Source organism: Falco punctatus (assembly GCF_963210335.1).
Source record: "Falco punctatus genome assembly, chromosome: 6".
Lineage (NCBI taxonomy): Eukaryota > Metazoa > Chordata > Aves > Falconiformes > Falconidae > Falco > Falco punctatus.
The window spans coordinates 12,117,785-12,129,930 of NC_137585.1; the positions used below are offsets into that span (position 1 = coordinate 12,117,785).

The following is a 12,146-nucleotide window of genomic DNA, read 5'->3' on the forward strand; positions in this document are numbered from 1 at the left end:
CTGTGATATTTGTGTTTGTGCTGTTTCCTGGTGTATGCATATTCTGGTGATTTGTCCCTGTGGTATACCTGATACAGGGCGGGGGAAGAAAAAAATGTATTTTGTTGTGCATGTATTGACTCACTTACTTAGTTTACAGCAAAATAGATTTTGGCTTCTATGTCATTTGGGGGAAATGTGCAAGCATTTAAATAATCTGAATTTTATGCCTTTGTCTGCACAGATGTGTTTTATTTCTAAACCCTCCCCACACTCCATCCCCAAACCATTAATGAAGTTTGTTGTTCTTAAAATAGCAGTTCTGTTTGAAATACCTAATTGCTGGGTTTCTGTTGTTGTTCCTGCCTCGGTACATTGGTCAATACAGAACTGTAAAAAGCAGCCCATGTGTCCATATGTTCAATAGGTACCTGTGTTCCCCCTCTGGTAGTCTCACAGCCTTCACCATCCTGTGGCTGAGGAGCTCTGCTCCCTGTTTTAGCCACACTGCATTTAGATCTCTCCATCACAAGCAGCAGAGACTCAGTTGATGGGGACCGTAAAATGGCTGCATTCTTTTTGAGCTGAACGACTTATTTATTTATTACTTCTATATTTATATATCGCCAGTGTCAAAGAAAAGATTGTACTTACGGCCTTTTCATCTTCTCCCAAGTGTTGCCTGCACACTTCGCTGGCCCTGCACAGAAATATTTCCTCCCTCTAAGTGCACTTGCTGATTGGAACTAAATCCTCACAGGCAAACGGCAATGCTACTGGTACAATGTCATAATATTTCATAGGTCATTTATAAATATTATTGCCAGGGCAAATAAATTTCTCCAGAGTACTTAGTCTACCACTAATAAATAGTTTATTTAAGCTTGTAAGAATGGTGACATTTCACTTTGTATATCTCTGGCCTCTTAAAAATTGTTAGTGCAGAGAGGGAAAAGAGGAAAAATAAACTGGAAAAAGTATGCGGCAGATCTTTTGATTTCCCCCCCCGCCCCCCCTACATTTTGCCTTGCTTAAATTGGCCCTCTTGTCAGACTCTAGGTCTCTGTGTGAAGCTGGTTACAGTGTTAATGTGTATTATTTAATGTCATTTAGTATATCATTCCCTCTTTTTTTCTCTTTCATAGCTGCGTACAGCTGAAATAGTGTTTGAGCAGGTTGCCTCTCATATTAGTGGTGGTAATTAAATCCTTTTTGACACTTTTCCCTTTTGGAATAAGGACTATGGATGTGGTGGTGATGTTCTGTTTCTTCATTTTTTGATGTTTTGGGGTTGGTTTAGGTTTATCGTTATTATTTGTCTTGCTCTTTGGTTACAAAGTTGGGGTTCAGTTGGATTTTTAAAGAGTGATATGGAGACAGAGACTAGAAGGGGTGGAAGATTTTCCAGCATCCTCGTAACCATGTTAAACTTCTGTGACAGATGCTAAAGAAAAGAGGCACTGTGCATCACTTTTGGAAAAAATGCAACCCACTAACGAGTGGCAGGGGCATGTGTCTGCCAGCACTGCATTTTGAACGATAGACAATGGTTCCTTGGTTGAATTTTTGCGATGAGGGTTGTTGGGCATTTTTTTGACAACTCAGCAAAGGTGTTAACTCTCAGCCCTTTTCATGCAACAACTGAATTCATGTCAAGAATAAATGCCAAAATATTCTTTCATGTGCTTCCCATAAAATGTGTCATTTTGCAAAGGCTCAGAAGGAGTTATAAGGCAGATGATTTTATTTGAGCATGTGTCAGAACGTTATATTTCTATTGCAGTCATCTGGGGGCGGGGGGGGGGGGGGGGAGTTCCATTGAAAATCTCGTGATTTTTGAAAACAATCCTTTTTAAAAATTACAATCCCTGCAATTCTGAGGATGGTCAATACCTCTTCTGGCAGATAACTCCATACCAATCCTTTCCAGATGACAAGCTGTGATGACCAGGCACTCTCTAGAAACTCTGCAAACAGGCAGGGAAAAACCTCAGCAAACTCTGAACAGATATAGGAAGGGAAGCATTTTAAATGAAGGGAGTCAGCTGGAACTTGGTCAAAGACTTTTGGTGTAAAAAGCCTGGAAAATTTTGTACATACCTCAACCAAATCCCACATAAGACTAGAGGGAAGGGAAACAAGCATCCCATGTGCTCTTTAGATGATGAATGGTAGGGTTTCCAAAAGCAAAGCAGGAAATTCTCTGCACTTACAAGTTTATGATAACACAGGTGTACTCTCCTGCAGAATTTGACTTGCATAAGATTTTGTTATTTAAAGAGATTGGGAGGAGAGGATAGCTCTTCTGACTTGGATTTCTTGGTTATGATGTTTGTGCTAAAAGATGGACTTCCCCTCCATCGATGGGTTTTGCCTTAGAATACCATGAGCCTGTCTTTTTAGTTTCCTGTGTATGAGATTATTATTTTTTTTTTGGTCTTTTGGAGAGTATCAGTCGGTTCTCTGCGTGGTAGTTTCATTCATTCCCTTCCCAGAGGCATTTGTTCTGAGGTTCCTGGTTGGCTTAGACTGTGGTGTCTGCCCATGGCCCATCCAGAACATTCATCTTGATCCCCAATGAGCAACAATGATGACATTGAAAGACAAAATAGGAAGCTTCACTGGTCTGTCAGACTAAGTGTCTGAAATAAAAGACAATAAAAAGGCAATTCATTTTTAACCAGATCTGTACAGACGGCTAAAAAAAAGTATGGTCTTCAGGTTCAGTAGTCAGTAAGGTTGTGGCAATATGATCTGTCTGAATAACTCTGAAAGAACTTGCACATACATCAGCTGCAAACTTACTGGGTAGCTGGCTATACTTTTTGATCTTCCATCTTGAGAAAGTGTATAGGAAAGGGGGAAATGTCTCCAAAGCATCAACAGTGAAATAGCTTCAATGGTAAAGCTTTAGGATGTTTTGCTGTGCAAAGACATGGACTAGTCTGCAACCCTGGGCTTCAAGGGCAGATCTCAGGGTAACTGAGTATCCAACTCGAGAAGCCTGTGTGCCAATTCCTGGCCAGCCCACTCATGTTTTCCTCTGAAAATTTAAAACTTTGTTCTTCATTCTTAAATGACCTCACAGCTTCTGGAGGGGCTGCGGTTCAGCCAGCATTTCTGCTGCATCTGTATTCTTCGTTCTCCAAGGAGGGGGGAGACAGAGAACGTAAATGACTACTGTAAATAGCAGAATTACCTTCCAACAGTACCTTATTACAATAACACCTTAGTCCCTTTCCTGACCATGCTAATGTAGGATGGAGAGCCTTGCAGGAAGGCAGGATACCTTCCAGCTGTTGATTCTTATCTTCTGTATAGTCTTCAGGGCATGCAACAAGCAGCGTAAGGTTTTATGTGTGTTTAATATCAATGAAGTATTTTGGACTCTTTCCTTTATGGGCTGCATAGAGGCACATTTGGTGAGATTCTAATTTTACTCATAAAACCCCTTGCTAGTAGCAAGCTGCATTCTGCTCAGTAAAGCTGTCAGAATTGCCAGTTTCAGCCTTGATCATAGTAAGAAATCTGTTTGACCCCAAATTTTCAGAAGTGTCTCATATATAGGGGAAAAATCATTGCCCTTTCCAAAAGCAGACTGCAAAGCTTAGGGAAAATTATTCTGTTGCATGTGAACGTTTTGACTATTACTGACCTTTGCTGAAAGAAGTAGCTTGAAATTTAACCGATTAGTGACTATGACAGCCCCTGGGAAATAACTTTTGTGTTTGCAAAGGGTGTAGGGAGATCAGGTATGTTTGCAAAATGACTGTTTAGCCTTTTTACATGCATAGAGCTAACTCTGGAGATTTCAGTGGTGTAACTGAAAAAAAAAGTTAGATTTTGGGATAAGTAGGTGTTATATCTTGTGTGTATGATAGATGTTATCAGCCTGAAAAATTACAGATATTTAAAACTACTGAATAACATTTCCAGATATTTAAATGTGCCTCAGATAAATAGCTAATACAGAGCAGTTGACATCTGTGTGAGCCCAGATAGGCCTGGAGCCTGGCTCTCACCTAGGTGAGGTCCGAGCTGAGAACCTGGCAGGTCTGTGAAGGCTCCTGTCCACAGCTGATGGAGCTGAGCTCCTGTGAGCGGCTGTTAAAAGTTTCACTGCTAACTGTCAGAACTCTCAGTTAAACCAGTTGATCGAGCAGGAGAGTTTCCTTGGAAATGCTGTTCAGCCTATCCAGAAGTGGAGAAGGTGACTCTCCCCTTAAGGTACCTCTCTTTCTATTAACTGTGGAAAAAGCCCAGATGACTGGTTTAAATTAGGCACCCAGCTTTCATATAGCTGACATCAAATGGGATGCATCCTAGCCACCTTGTCTGTAACCAGACTCCAAACAGTGCTTGATGCCTTATTTCTTCATGTGTCCTAGCATGATGTCATTTTCTGGCACAGCCAAGTCCTGGGAAAAATACGGCTGCATGTTTCCACTCCAGTGCAAGTCTGGTAGCACACACGGTGTGCAGTGTTGTGTAACACAACTCTTCACCTTTTTGGGTTTCAGAATCTATTACTGCTACAGCCAGTAGAGCTGCACCAGTGTTGAAAAGTATTATAAGTTTTTCCTACTGTGGAGAAGAAATAGGACTGAGGCAGTACAGGGTCATGGGCAGGAACTGCAAAGAAAGTACACTTGTCTCTCCTGAATAGTCTGCAGGAAAAAACAAAAATGATATGTTAAGATTTGATGAGAACCGGGTGGAGGTAAAGTTCCCAAACTCTTCTTTTTTTTTTTGGTCTTTTTTTTTTTTTTTTTTTTTTTTTTTTTTTTTTTGTTGCTAATTGTCTGTACATGTGGCCAGTTTAAATGAAAAATACTCTGATTTACCCAGAGAAGAGTAACATTTTTCATGATAGTAAACCAACACTCTATAAATACCTATAATCCCAGGATCTTTACCTCAGGGACAGCATGGCAAAAGCAGTTTAGAAATCCTGTGTTCAGTACTTCATCAGAACAGTGCTTTCTTTCTCTGAGTTTTTAATAGACATCTCAAGTTGAAATGACTGTCAGCACTTTCTTCTGGTAAGACACAATTTTGCTAAATATACATTCTATGCATGTAGCTATAAATACATACAGCCATAGAGTATACATTTTGTGTAGTAAGGCAAGTTCCATTTGTAGTTCATTTTCTGTTTTATTCAGTGTGTATGTTGCTGTAAATGTTGCTTTGTTTTTATTTGCATACATCCAGTTGTGAGAAGTTTTGTGACATGATTTTACATGTGTTTTTCAGTTCCTATGCCTCTGTAGCTGAAGATTTTCATTTCTGTAACTTGGATCTCTAGCTTGGGTTAGGGCACAGCAGCAAGTCTGAGTTTTGTGTTTTAGAGAAGCAGACTCTTACCTGGAAGCAAAATTAAATGATCTTTAAAAAAATCAAACAAGTAATACCCCATTTAAATAATTAATTGTAGCTTTTTATAGATTGAAGTGGTTATGCAGTGAAATTAAGTAAGAAATACAGTTTTAAACATTTTAAGGATGTTCTTTATTTCCTCAAATAAACATTACTCACATCTGTGGAAGTCAGTGCCGCATAAATTATCAGTGGAAGAGTTTTGCAGGATTAGATACTTTACGGGTAGCTAGAACGCATTTTTCTAGAACCAGACATATGCCTCATGCCTCTTCATGCCTCAGAGCCTCAGCCTAACCACTACATGACGGATTTAGAAATTTCTGCTATAGCCAGGTCATCCCTTATAACTGCCCACTAACAATGCCATCACCTCTCTGAGACATCTTTTTATCTGACCCAGATGCTAGACCCTGTTTTCCTTTGAAAAAAATGCCCCACAAGACAAGCAAGAACCCTTTAATGACACGAGACTAAAACTTCTCTTAAGTTCAGGATAAACCTGCTAAAGACAAGATACCCCAACTTTATGCTCTGTAACTGAAAACTGTCTCTGAACAACAGAACAATGAATGTAAAAATGTGGCAAAGGGTGAGGGAGCTCCAGGCGAGTTAGTATGTAGCTCAGCAGCTAAAGAAACTCCCTAAAGTAGAACCAGACCAGCATAATCAAAACAGCCCTTTGTGTTTTTTGTAATCCAGAAGACTGAAATTTAAAAGGAAAAAAAAAAAGTTTCTGTTTAAAAAGATATTGCTGGCACGGCCTTTTTGTATTAGAGGACAATACCCTAATCAAAAAGACAGCTCGTTTTAAGCCATTTTAACAAAATTGTTAACCAGGTTGCAGATATGTTTGGTCAATGATTTTTCATGCTTTTCTAAAGAATCAGATGACATACTCATGTGTGGCTTGTGGGGATCTGAGGGATATAATAGCTGTAAGAATCCTGTTAAGAAAATATGCAGCTATCCTGAGTTCACTGTGAATATCCAAGATTTCTATGTATAAAACTGAGGTCCAGACAGTGTGGAGATCCTCTCTACCCATGTATTTCTCCTCCTCCAGAAAAAGAAATGGAAGGATGGGTGGACAGGTACAGAAACCTGCAGCTGCAGTCACTGAATCTGAACTCTTCTGTGTATTATCTTTATCACACAGCTCAATCTCTAATTCTGCAGAGTGCTTCAGCCTGTGAAAGTTCCCCTCAGAAATGCATAGTTTCCCCTCTGCAACTCCTCTCCAACACGAACTCTGACAAAGTTAGGGCAGATTCCCTGTAAGATAATTCAATGACCAAAAAAGTCTTTGTTAACACAGAGTTAAAATTGCCCAGTGGTTTCTCATGCCTTTCCAAAATGCCTTGCTCAGCAAAACTCAAACCTTAAAAAAAAACACAGAAAATGAGGACTCCTGGCATATACCAGCAGAACCTTAACTGTGACCCACTGGAAGTCACAGTCCCTGGGAATTACTGGCATGCTCAACAGATGAGTTCACTGCAGTAGGTTTTACTGAGCCTGATGCTCCAGGACTGCATACATTATCAGCAGGCAAGCTTCAATCTGCATTTGTTTTTATTTTGCTTTGGGCTTTTGACAGTATATTTCCTGTATTTTAAACAGGGTCAGAGGAGTATTTGGATAGATTTTAGAAAAAAAATGTTTTAGCCACCTTTCTCTTTCATTGCAGTCAGCTCTTTGCCTGATGCGGTAGCAATGTATGACTTGGCATTTCTGGGAGTTCAGACAGTTCCCCCTTTCCCTGTCATGTCTGTTAGATCTTAGTACACTCAAAAGGGAAGAATACAGCACTGGCAGGCTCCTTGCTAACTTTAGCAGCCACCGAATCTTCCTCCGGTTTCCCACCAGGTCTATTTGCACTCCAGCTTTCCAACCTCAAGAGTCCCTCCCCAGGGCTGCACTCTGTTTTCACACCACTCTGTGCCCTGCCTCCTCTCGGATCCCCCACCCCAACAGCCTTCCACTGAGCATTCACATATGTACCTCACTCTCCTCTTGCAAATGTATTACATCTCCCCAGCAAACCCCCAGATTCCTGAGCAGGAGCTGGTTGTAGCTATCTGCCTGAGATTCATCACTTATGTCTTTTATTGAGCTTTCCAGGACTGGCTACAGCTCAGCTTCCGAGGCCACTTGAACCATGCGGGATCTGTCACAACAGGCTGGCTGGAAATCTTTCCCCAGTGTTGTGTTTATACACATTGCAATCTGATTTAGACTAAGAGTGTTCACACACTAAGTGCTTCCATCGTAGCTTTATCATTACTTTTCCAGCCACTGGAATCAGTGAGGTCAGGTAAGGAACAGTTGAGCCGTGATTTGAATCCCAGAAACATTCAGAATAATCCAAACATAAATCAAACCTGCCCCTTTGAAGACAGGGCAAGAGGGAAATTGATTTGGAGTGAAGACTGGATTTTGGGAGCACCCTCTTCAGATTATTTTGACCTTGTCCATGATGCCAGCAAATTGCAGTGAAAGCTAAATGAGTCTCAATTTTTTTAAGGCACTTAAAAATCAGCCCAAATTCAGCCTGAATTTTAGTGCTTTCCTACTTTAATTACAGTAAAAACAGGATTCTGCTACAATCAGCATTACTCCTGCTGTCTGCTTGTGTTAAAACACGAAGCAAGAAAGTGATACTGTTACTATTATATTTTCTTCAAATTATTTAATTGTTCATATACTATGGTGAAGGAGAGCTTTAAAGTAATCTCAGTAGGTACCTCAGTGGGAACAGAGGTGCAAAATATTTTGCAAAATCAGACCTTGTTTTTGAGAATACTCAATTTCTCACAAACCCAGAATAATTTCATAGATAAAAAAAGTAAAAAGCTTTAAGAAAACTCTTCTTTCATCGCAACTTCTTATATGTGGAGTTATACAAGGAGCAGTATTCATAGGCACAGTTATGATGTTTCTCAAAGTAAGTGTACAATATCAGCACTTTAGTACCAAGATGGAGCATTGCCAAAGTCTTGAGTTTTAATGCTGTTGTTGGTAAATAATATACCGTTTTTGGCTAACCATACAGGTACAAATTTGTGGGTTAGACCACAAAAGCAAGTCCAGCACACACTAGCAGAATTTGTTTCAGGGGTAGATTCTCTAATAGTTGTGCTCTTGTCCTAGTCTTTCAGTTTGAAATGAAAGCTCAGTGCCCTTTTGATTTGAGGCAGAGATTTATAGGTAATTATAGCATTTCCCGTGATTACATGTTTGTGCTTCAGTAACTGCTAGATGAGGAGGAAAGTTGAAACAACTTTAGGGCTAGTGTGTTGCTCTACCAAAAGATACACATCCAGATACCTCAGCCTGGGCCCTTCCTTGTTTCCTTATAAAGGAGGATACATGACAAGAGTTACACACCACTAGTCATTCAGAAAGCTGGCATCAGGAGGTATTGATTTCCCATGCTGCTTCTGTCCCTCACCTTTTCTTCAACCAGGCAAGTTATTCAACATCCCTAGCTGAAAAATTACAACAGTGGTTTAGGGTTAACAGCAACTTCAATTTGTCCAGACCACGAGGTCTGCAGAGGTAAGACATAATATTTTACCACCAAGAGCACATTGATTTGATCATGAAATGTAGTCATATGCCCAAAATTCTGCTGCTGTATGTGGTTGACAACAGTGCTACCTCGGCCAGGCTGAACATCTAGCATCTCCCTAGTGCCTAAAATAACTTGGAATCTGTGGAGGAATAGGCTTCCCAATTCCTTAAGACCCTGTGGTCTGTGCCAGCAGAGTCCTTGGAGAATACCTCCCCCACAGCAACAACCCTGAGCTCAGTACAAAATAGCCAGGGCCATTTTCTCTCAAGGCCTAACTGGGGGAGGCAATACTCACGTTTTGCAGAAAACTTCAGGGCTTAGAGTACGCCGGGAGAAAGTGGGAGACCCCTGGACCCTGGTCAGGGGAGAGGAAACCTGAATGTGATTGACACCCTAAGTGAGCTGCTGCGGAGGGATGCAGGTGTAATGGACACCAAAGAGGGCAAGATGAGCAGGACTCTGATTCTCTTGCTCACTGCTTATCACACCCAGATAGAAACATGGGAGGTCTGAGCTAAGGACCCAGCTCTCTGTACCATTTCTTCTTTTCAAGCTAATGAAAGGGCATTTAAAAAGCATATTTCCAACATATACTTTGTGAGATTTTATTAATCGATAAAGTACCAATCCGTAAAATGCTGGAGAGCCTCCAGCCAAGCATATCTAGTATTCTTTATAAGTTTTTCTTTCAGGCATCTAAAATGCATTGTAATTATTTTCAGGGTTTATTCCCCTTCAGATCTTATCTTTCCATGCTACATTTAGTATCTTGGATGGCAGAAATCTGTGTCTGTTCATACAAAATGTAAAGGAAATTTGAATGAAGCTCAGGCAGGTAAACATGTCAGATAGAAATGAGAAATCTTGGCTAAGAGGAATAATTTATTTCTAAACAATTTTCTTCATATTTTCTGTTTTGGGGTGAAAATTCATATATAATAACTGGTTGAGGTTTTGTATTTTACAGCCACAACATGCAGTAGTTGAAACCAGTGTTATTTCCAAAGTATTTTCATCATTCGGGGAAACTCTGAGCGACAGACCATGACATCAGGCATCCCATAAAGGCACTGATCTTGGCTTTAACAGTAATTCTGCTGTTTATTCAAATGTATGATTGCACACTGCACATTCAGTATAATGTTAGTAAATTCCCATCCTTGTTTCATAATCTGCATTGTAGTTGCCTGAGGAGCTATTTTTAAAAGAAGTTTTGTTTACTTTCTTAACTGAAGGCTCCTATAAACAGTATATTTTTCTTTTAAATTTATACACAAGGAGAATATTAAAAAAACAAACTACTATGCCAAATGTTCAAAGGCTCCACCACCACCACCACCACCACCCCGCCCCAGCTACTACTTTTATGACCATGGAAACCTTGCTTTTGTTTCAGTAGAAAAGGTAAAGTGAACCTTAATGAACTGAAAACTAAAGAACACATCAGAGATGGGGGTAACTAAGTATAGCTATACTGGAGATACAGCAATGAAATGCAAGTATACTTTAGAGATACCCAATAACTAAATTAGATTAGGATCACAGAATCTCTTGTGGTGGTAGAGTGCCTTCTTAAGTCAAAATGAAAAGGAAACTCTTATCAAAATTACAGAATTTATTAAAAAAAAACCAAACACAACTTCAAAGTGAAAGGAAAATGAGAACTACTTATGCTAAACCTTTGAAACATATGGGATGTTTTATTCAGTGTACGTACTAATGTATGTTACAAAGTAATAGAATTTTTTTGAAAGCATTTTTTAACCTGCAGTTAGCTAATAATTCTCCTAGTGAGAAGAATTCTCCATCCTGGAGATGGCTAGAGATTGCCTAGCCTGGTGAGGAAAAAAGGTCATTCATTCCCCTGTGGATCACCACCAGGGACAGAAAGCAGGGGGTAGCAGGATGCAAAGAAAGGAGTACTTTAAAAAGCACACAAGTAATGTTCATTTAAGCCACTGACACCAGAAAGGAGGTATAGAAACTGAGTTATAACTAACCAGAAGTTAGATTTCGGGGGGAGTTTGCAAGCGTGTGATCCGTTGCCTCAGGAAAGGAACAGTTTTTCCCTCATCACCAAAGCTGAAGGAGAAGGGCCTGAGCAGTGACTGGTCTAGGCTTCTGCAACCAATACATGGCAGGAGTTCATTTCATACATGCTCTGAGCACCTAATAAACATAGGTGATTAAATAAGTTATTTTGCAGATGGCATCCCCTATTGGAGCAAGGCAGATAATTAGTCGGCATAGGATAGAATTTGTCAAATGTAAATTTAAGCCTGAGCTAGCTCCCCTGTATTATCAGTGTAGGAAAAAAAATATCCATTTTTGAGGTATAATTCATCCTAAAGCACGTGTCTGACACAGGTCAGGCAAGACTTTCTCTGGAAGTACTTGTTTCTCTCCATTGACTGCCAGTGGAGTCTCGATGTCTAGCTCAAGCGTAAAGGAGTTGAGATCAGTCCCGTACCTCATGCCTGGTATAGGAAGCAATACACTTTTTTCTCTCTTATTAGCAGAGGGTGATGTCTTCCCGGTGACAGCTGAGACCCAGAGGGGAAGGGTGCCTGGGGGATGGCAGCCTTTAACCATATGGAAATGATTCAGAATATGGTCGCAGCATGTCCTGGACAAGTTATTGCTGAGAAGAATTATAGAACATTGCAGTCTAATTAATCCTTACCCTTTCTGTCTTGGTTGCTCAGGACATTAAAGTTAGTAGTTTTCTGTTCCCAGATACATTTGGTGCATCAAAATCTCACTATGAGAGGTAGGCATGCCTCGCAGGCTGGAATTTTGCTCTTGAGATGTGGTCCTCATTTGATAGCCCTGTGATCTTCTCTGTCTGCATTAGCGTCCACAACACGCTGCGGAATAAAGCCTTAGTCATTTTTATTGCTGGTGAAAGATTGCTGGGCGCCTTCATATGAAACTGCAAAACAGGATACATAAAGCAAAGAGAATTATTTTAAGCTGACTTTAAAAAGAACCCAGTACTATTTTTAGTGTGTTTACTATTCGTCAAAGGGATTTTCTGTTGTCTCAAACCCAGACCACTGAGGTTTACCACTTCTTGTATAACATTTTTTCAATAATGCTGTTCCTTTTTAAATAATTGGTATGGCTTCACATGGCTTCATAAGCCCTCCTCTATCCATGCAGCCTGGAAGGGAGGATTTACTCCATGGAGGGGGCGAGAGAGGGTGCTTGC

General features: G+C 40.3%; 1 protein-coding gene and 1 long non-coding RNA gene across 3 annotated transcripts in view; one reads left to right on the forward strand and one right to left on the reverse strand.

Annotated features, from left to right (window-relative positions):
- The window catches only part of LOC308065854 (potassium voltage-gated channel subfamily KQT member 1-like), a 520,908-nt gene that overhangs the window by 321,985 nt on the left and 186,777 nt on the right, over positions 1 to 12,146 (forward strand). The window lies entirely within an intron of this gene.
- The window catches only part of LOC308065855, a 74,879-nt gene that overhangs the window by 24,233 nt on the left and 38,500 nt on the right, over positions 1 to 12,146 (reverse strand). For both annotated transcript variants that reach the window (XR_013928943.1, XR_013928944.1), the window contains exon 2: positions 1 to 11,867. This exon is cut by the window's left edge and continues 24,233 nt beyond it. This is a non-coding gene — a long non-coding RNA (uncharacterized lncRNA). The remainder of the gene's footprint in view (positions 11,868 to 12,146) is intronic.